Below are 7,221 nucleotides of genomic sequence, written 5' to 3'. Positions count from 1 at the left end.
TTGAGGGGAAAAAGGGCAAAAATGAAGTTTTGAAGCCCTAAATCCTCCATGGGCCAATATTGTGTTTGTGTGATTTCTGAGAAAAAGAAAACATAGAAAAGTTTATTGTGAAGGCTATAAGTAGAAAAGGCAAGAAAAAAATTTCTGGCCCTGATTCTGAGCACATGCAAATGTTTTATTGCTTTTTCTTTAAGCGGGACTGATTTTTCTAGTACACTTCAGGTAACTCCTCTAAGGAGGTTGTTTACAACACTGATACTATCCTAAGGCAAATTGAAACGATGGTGAAGGTGGACTGTGCTGCCTTAGCTTCTCTCTCCTTTTGGGGAGCAATATGTGCATACCGGGCTTTCTTTTCCCATGGGCTCTCCTTGCCTGTGGTTTAGAAAATCCACACATGCACGTTGTCTCATTAATTAGCCAATGCTAATTACTTTTTTGGGCAGAGCTGTGCTTCACCCCCAACTAAGAATGATCTCTGTGTTTTGACTGATGGAGCAACTACCAGGGGGCTGCAGTTTGGTTTCAAGGCAGGAAACAGAGCAGCAGTTAACTTTCAGAAGGTAAGTCTTGCTGGGTACTATATCCACCCCTTAAATAATGCCATGTATTGAGGATGTTGTCCTTTACATGTCCCTTCAGTGCTGTGCCCATGGGGTCACATATTCTATGATTGCTTGCTGAGATTTTGCAAAAACATGGACAGGACATGGTGTCCCAAACCTGGGTAAGAATCCCAGTGTAGAGAAATTTCCAAAGAGACAGCTCTGGTTCAGGATATTTGTCCCAAAAGAAGTGATTTAGGCTCAGTACTGCATGCTGATCCTTCCCCATGATCAGAGTCAGAGCTATGACAACGTGCCTGTTGAAGACGGACATAGGTGATGTGCTCTCAGTGTGAATTTGGGGGCTCGGATGGGCATGGTAGGATGGACACACCTCCAAACTGCTGCTGGAAACAGGAGTTTGCTTCTTGCTGTATCCACCTCCATCCTCAAGCAGGACTTGCATAGGAAATACCAGTGTTTTTCTCCGAAGCATCAACCTTTTTCATCTCACAACCTTGTAGCTCTTAAGCAGAGCACTTGATATGTTTCTTTGGTTCTTAATTCTGGCAAAATTCATCATAATCTGCAAGAATTGTAGAGAAAAGACAGGGAACCACTTTGTCCTGATGGGTAGTTAAGATAGCTTTGGCTCAAACAATGTGTCGCTCGTCTCAGCATGTTGTGTGTAGGTAGTAAAGACAAAAAACCCCCAAACCCTAAAATCTAAAAAAAAAATCCTTTTATGATATGATTGAAAAACAGGTAAGAAAGCAGTGCATTGGGAAGGAGAAAAAACATGGCTGTGAGAAAAACCTTAAGTGCTTTAGAAGGAGGGCTTGACCTTAGGTGATACATGTGGTCCTGCCTGAAGAGATGGTGCTGGAGGACTTTTCTGGGGCTCGTACAAAAATCCCCAGTCACCAGTATCCTTAGTGCCAGCAAGCATGAGTTGGAGCCATGCTTTAATAGAGAGCTTAGATAAAGAGCATGTTTCTCCACTGGGGAATCTGGGTGGTATAAATCTGTACTCTTAACGGGTTCGAGTCTCGGGGGCAGGCACACTCCCATTGCAAGCGCTTTTCCTAGGGGTAGATAAAAGCTTCCCATAAATAAAGCTTTGAAATCTTCCAGGAGAGGTTAGTAATACAAATATGGGCACATGAAGCTCAGTGTAAGCAATAATTCCACAGATTTTTATTAGAAAGTAGATATATGGGAGCAGCAATGCATGATAAATCAACGTATCTGCCTCCTTACTGGCTTTTATGATAGGCATTAGCAGTAGCGACTGTCACAGAGATCATAACTGCTTTATTTCAACTGTCTCTGTAAGGCATATTCAAATACAAGCAGTTGTTATTTTTTAAGCATGAACTCTTTCTCCCTGTATTGAATTGATGACAAAAGTATTGCTGGTAAACATCAAATTTGGGGGAAGGAAGGAAGGAAGGAAGGAAGGAAGGAAGGAAGGAAGGAAGGAAGGAAGGAAGGAAGGAAGGAAGGAGGGAAGGAGGGAAGGAGGGAAGGAGGGAAGGAGGGAAGGAGGGAAGGGGGGAAGGGGGGAAGGGGGGAAGGGGGGAAGGGGGGAAGGGGGGAAGGGGGGAAGGAAGGGGGGAAGGGGGGAAGGGGGGAAGGGGGGAAGGGGGGAAGGAGGGAAGGAGGGAAGGAGGGAAGGAGGGAAGGAGGGAAGGAAGGAAGGAAGGAAGGAGGGAAGGAAGGAAGGAGGGAAGGAAGGAGGGAAGGAAGGAGGGAAGGAAGGAAAGAGTGCTCTTATTTGTTTGCTTTGGTGGGGTTTTCCTGGAGCCTTGGAGACAGCTGACATGCATTGCCCAGCACACCAGGGCACGGCTAACACAACATCTCCCTGCTGACAGGGGAGTTTGAGGCTGCTGATGGGAGCACAAGGGCCCACTGATCTCTCCTTTAGGGTTCTGGAGTGAAGTTTGTTGTTGCAATGCTGATGCCACCAGCGAAACACAGTGTTTGATCTTTCTCAGTTGTCTCCTTGAGTAAATCAGCTTATATCTAATCTGATTATGCATATAATATAGACATATAAATTAAGTAGATAATTTGTAAATAATGGCATTGCCAACAAAATGATTTCAATACATGGTTAGGGAGGCTGTTCTGTTTTAAAAAATGTTTCCCTCCTTCTAGGGTAGGCTTTCAAAGACAATTAAAGGAGTTTTGCCCCTAAACCTCGACCTGTAAACGTTCATAACTGCTATTGACTTAAATACCTGTGGGAAACGAGGCACTCTGCTCTGATTGGGAGCTCCCTGGAGCCCTTTATAAGCTTTGGAAAGAGGAAGATCTTATGTTGGCATCAAAGCAACATGTCCTTGCACCCTTCTTAACTGCTCACTCAACATGTACCATGCAGTGGACAACTTGGTGAGTTGAATTCCAAATAGAGGTTTTCTTTTGGAGCTGCCCTTTTTAGATTCACGTTGTGGGCAAGGCTGGAAGCAGTGTCGTGTAAGATCGTAGCAGTACAGAAGATAAGGGGCAGTTTCATCTGCTGTTTCATCTTCCTCTGGTCATCCTCCTCCTCTTGGCCACATTTGTGGCAATCCCACCCCTTTCACACTCTCCTGCCTTCCATAAAACAACCCGTGGCTGCTCTGGAGAATAATCAGACGCATAATTGCAATCTACCTCCTCTATGGTTAGTCCTGCAAAATAGTGCTTGGTCCATATGGTGCTGCTGACACTATAGAAATGATGCTATGGATTAATTACAGCTGGGGATGCTAGGAGGGGGGAGCTTTGTGTGCGTCGGTCTCCCACGAGGTGCACAGTTGCGAAGCAACCTGACACATCTGCCGGGGCTGTCTAAGAAACTATTAGCCAGTTGCTACCTCCTGTGCTCAAGAGCTGCAGGCAATTTCACAGTAATAGTTTCTCGGTTTCTTTCACGCAGGCAACCGTGGTGCTGAGATACTGACTTAAATATGTATCATGGAATGGCATCCTTAATAGAGGCTTTACAGGAACAAAATGTATATGGGTAATCCACAAAGGCTGGTTGCAACTGACAGCTTCGTTATTGCTCTGAAGATACATGGCAGGCATCAGGGTCTGGGAGCAGGCAGCAGCCACAGCGATGGACAGCTCTGATTTGGGTCCCGGGAATGATTCCTCAGCCCACTTGTGTGGTCTCAGGGGTAAAATTAGAAGCAACTAAGTAGAGGGTCCCAAAAAGTGCAATGTTACTGTGCTGTAGAAAAGCAGAGGTGGGTTTCTGGGAGGCTGGAGCACTCTGGCTTGCAGAAAGGACCATGAGCTGGTTTCCTCTGCAAACACAAAAAGAAGGGAGACTTTTATGCAGCAAAGCTGGGCGGAGTATGGAAGTTGCCTAGTGTGGTCTGACATTGAAATGAATAATTTGCTTTTTTGTTTTTTGTTAGTGAGAGGGAAGCTGCACTTGAAAGCAAAGGCAGTTTGGGTATGTGCGTGTGCAGAAGTAGGTTTAAGGCTCATTGCAGGTGAATGAGGTAGGAGATCATTCCGGTACGTCTTGGGAACTTGATTTAAAGCACCTGAAAGCTTAAATGACATTTAGTGCCTTCGGAAAACTACCTGAATCCTCAGAGCAAGGGTAAGCTTTAAATTTTGACACCATCGTCAGGATATGTACCCAGTGCCCGTAGACATGTCCTCCCGCTGCACTGCTTCTCCTCAGCAGTATTCCCTGCCCAAATTAAAAAACAAAACAAAACACTAAAGGACTTGGCCCTGGAGGGATGCATTAGCTGGCATTATTTTCTCGGTCGTCAAGTTTCAGCGATTCAGAACAAGTAGCGATACCTCTCTGTATGGCTTTAATGACATTTGCTGTCAGAGACATGAGCCATAGGAAAGGACGGGGCTGTAACTTTATTTTAAGCTGGATAGGCTGCAGCTAAATCTCGTGAATCCCTTTCAGCTTTGGAAATGACTTTCCCCTATCTCTACCTTCTACCTGGTGCCTTCACATTGTTTGCACTAGAAGGGGAATGATACTTTTAATCTCAAAAATGCCTTTAGAGCTTTGGAGTGGATCATTTTAAAGTCAACAGTGTTTAAAGCACATTAATGAGGGTATTCACCATAAAACAATTTTATTTCTGTGCGTAACTGATAAACATGAATGTGAGAAAATATAAAGGAAAAGAGGTGGCGAAACAGTCGTGCTTGGAAAAGCAAACAAATTGTGGATCCGCGGTGAAAAGGATATCGTATTATTATAACACTAAAGCTGGTTGTGAATTTTCCAGTGAGACGCCTTTTTTTTTTTTTTTTTTTTTTTTTTTTTCCCCTGGGAGAGTGCTCATTTGTCTTAACTGGAACCGAATATCCTCAAAGGTTTTAATGACATTTTGCTGGAAAACATGCAAGTTTTTCACTGTGTCCTGGGTGATCCTCCAGGGCCCCGGGCTGGGTGACAGCACCACACTTTCCCTGGGGTACAGGCTGCCTCTGTTCCCCTTGCTACCCCCAGACCCCTGTTTCCCACTTCTAGGCAATGCCGGAGGAGGAGATGCAAAGAGAAAAGTTAGTAATAAAAATGGCGATAGGGTTTTGTTCTGGACATACTTCAAAAATTTTAATTAAATGGGAAAAACGAGTTTTCACCTGGAGCTTTATGGTGACAATTTTGTGGCACATGGCATATGCTCTTTTTTTTTTTTTAAATTATATTTTCCTACCTAACAATTTTGGGTATGAATTCATGTCCCAGCACTTTGCCTGGTGTTGGGAAAATGATGTCTAGTTGCACTACACTAGGAGAATTGCATTAGCTTATTGAATAAGCTTTTAAAACAAAAATGGTAGCTGATGCTCATCACCCTGGCTTATTCCAGTGCAGACACAAAGTAATGTGAAATGGCGGAGGGCAGAAGCAAACAGGACTGTTGCCTTCTAGCAGGCAGAAAAATTAAAGAAAAAAAATTAAAACAGTTTAAAAATTAAGAAAAGAGCAGGTCAGGTGGGTTCTCAGGCATCATCCCCTTTTGCTCTGACATTTGCCTCTATCAGGGTAGCAGACCCGAAAGCCCAAATGTAAATTGCATTTCTGTTAATGGCGATAAGTAAGTGCTATCACCCTTTGTTAAAACGAACTGGGGGGAAAAAAAAATCAAGCCAATCATTTAAATCAGGCACTTGTTTGGCTCTTAAGGATGTACAATATGATTATAAAACAAATCAATAAGCTTTCAGACTTTCTGAATGTCATCGCACATGATTAGGTTACATGGATGGGTCTGAGTTCACCCCTCTCTGGCCCCAGGGAAGTACAAAGTGCCACATTTGTACCAAACAGGGTGTACCTGGCCCAGAAAGGTGAATTTCTGTCATCATTGCTGTCCCCCAAAGGATGCTTATTAAGAGAAAAAGTGGCTAGAGCTGTAACACAGTATGCACCTATAGTGATACTCTTCTTTTAACATGGGTAGAAATCAGCTTCTAGTTGCCATTAGGATGCACATGAAAATGTGTTAGCTCTAGTGGGTATTCCTGTGGATTTGGGGCTTGTATAAATAGCATCCCACAACAGGCACACCGCAAAAGGCAGCCATGCTCAGCCTTGTGGCTGACTTTTGGGAGGTGCTCGTCATCCTCACGTAGATACTTAAGCCTTAAAGTCAGTGTAGAGAGACTCATCACAACTGGCAGGACCTGATGAAAGTTAATGTTTTCTTGCAGATCCAGCCCTGCTCATCTGAGTCTCCACCACCTGGGTCCCCTGTAGATATTCAGGTCTGTAAGGCCAAATTGGACAGGTTTTAGGGAGGAGAAATCCCACTCCCCCCCATCAAACGACTCTGTGGTGCTGAGGGTCTTAAACACTTTGAAATGCAAAGCAAAAAAAAAAAGAAAATTAAAGAAAAAAAATTATATAATAATGCATTTGTATTACCACCGTGCTCTGGGCTCCACAACAATTTTAACTTGGTCCCCATGAGGCTACAGAGTAGTTTTGACTGTGGACGTGTTTACTTTAATATTGTAATAGCTGTGTGTAAAGTAATTGATTTGTAGTCACTATGGCAACTATAACCTTATATTTTCTAATGCTAGGATTCAAAATGTTAATCTGAATGTTGGTTTTTTTTTTTTTTTTTTTTGCTGTAGAGTTTGCATTCCATTACTTTCATTTCTGGTATGTGGGTTTTTTTTCCTCCTTTAGCAAGAAAATTTGATCCAACTGATGGATTGGAGAATGTGTTTTCAAGACAAAAGATTTTAAAACAACCAGCTTTTCTTGCTCTGATGCTGCACTCCCCAGCACTGGTGGCAAGTTAAATACAACTCTAATCATGGTACACTGTAAGAAATGTTAACTTCTAAATGGAGTAAATTTCATTATTGCCTGATTCTTTACTCTGAACTAGTTCAGCTACAACGTTGGGAAATACTGAAATAAATACAAGTACCTTTGATCAAACCGAGTAGCAGACTTGAAAACTCTACCCAGTAACCATCGGCTGTTTTTTATTAGGACTCATTTCAGAGAGGACTGGAGGTAGCCACTAAATCCAGTAGCTTCATGCTCAAAAGAAGGGCTCCGCTACTCGTGTTAACGGGAGGGTCTGGGAGCTGAGTTTCTTTGAAAACACAGCTTTTTCTGTCAATTAACTCACCCTGGGCAGTCCTGCCAGGTAAGACCCAAGGAGATGTGTAA

Source organism: Leptosomus discolor, chromosome 4, assembly GCF_034619465.1.
Source record: "Leptosomus discolor isolate bLepDis1 chromosome 4, bLepDis1.hap2, whole genome shotgun sequence".
Taxonomy (NCBI): Eukaryota; Metazoa; Chordata; class Aves; order Leptosomiformes; family Leptosomidae; genus Leptosomus; species Leptosomus discolor.
Note: the sequence above shows the minus strand (reverse complement) of the source record.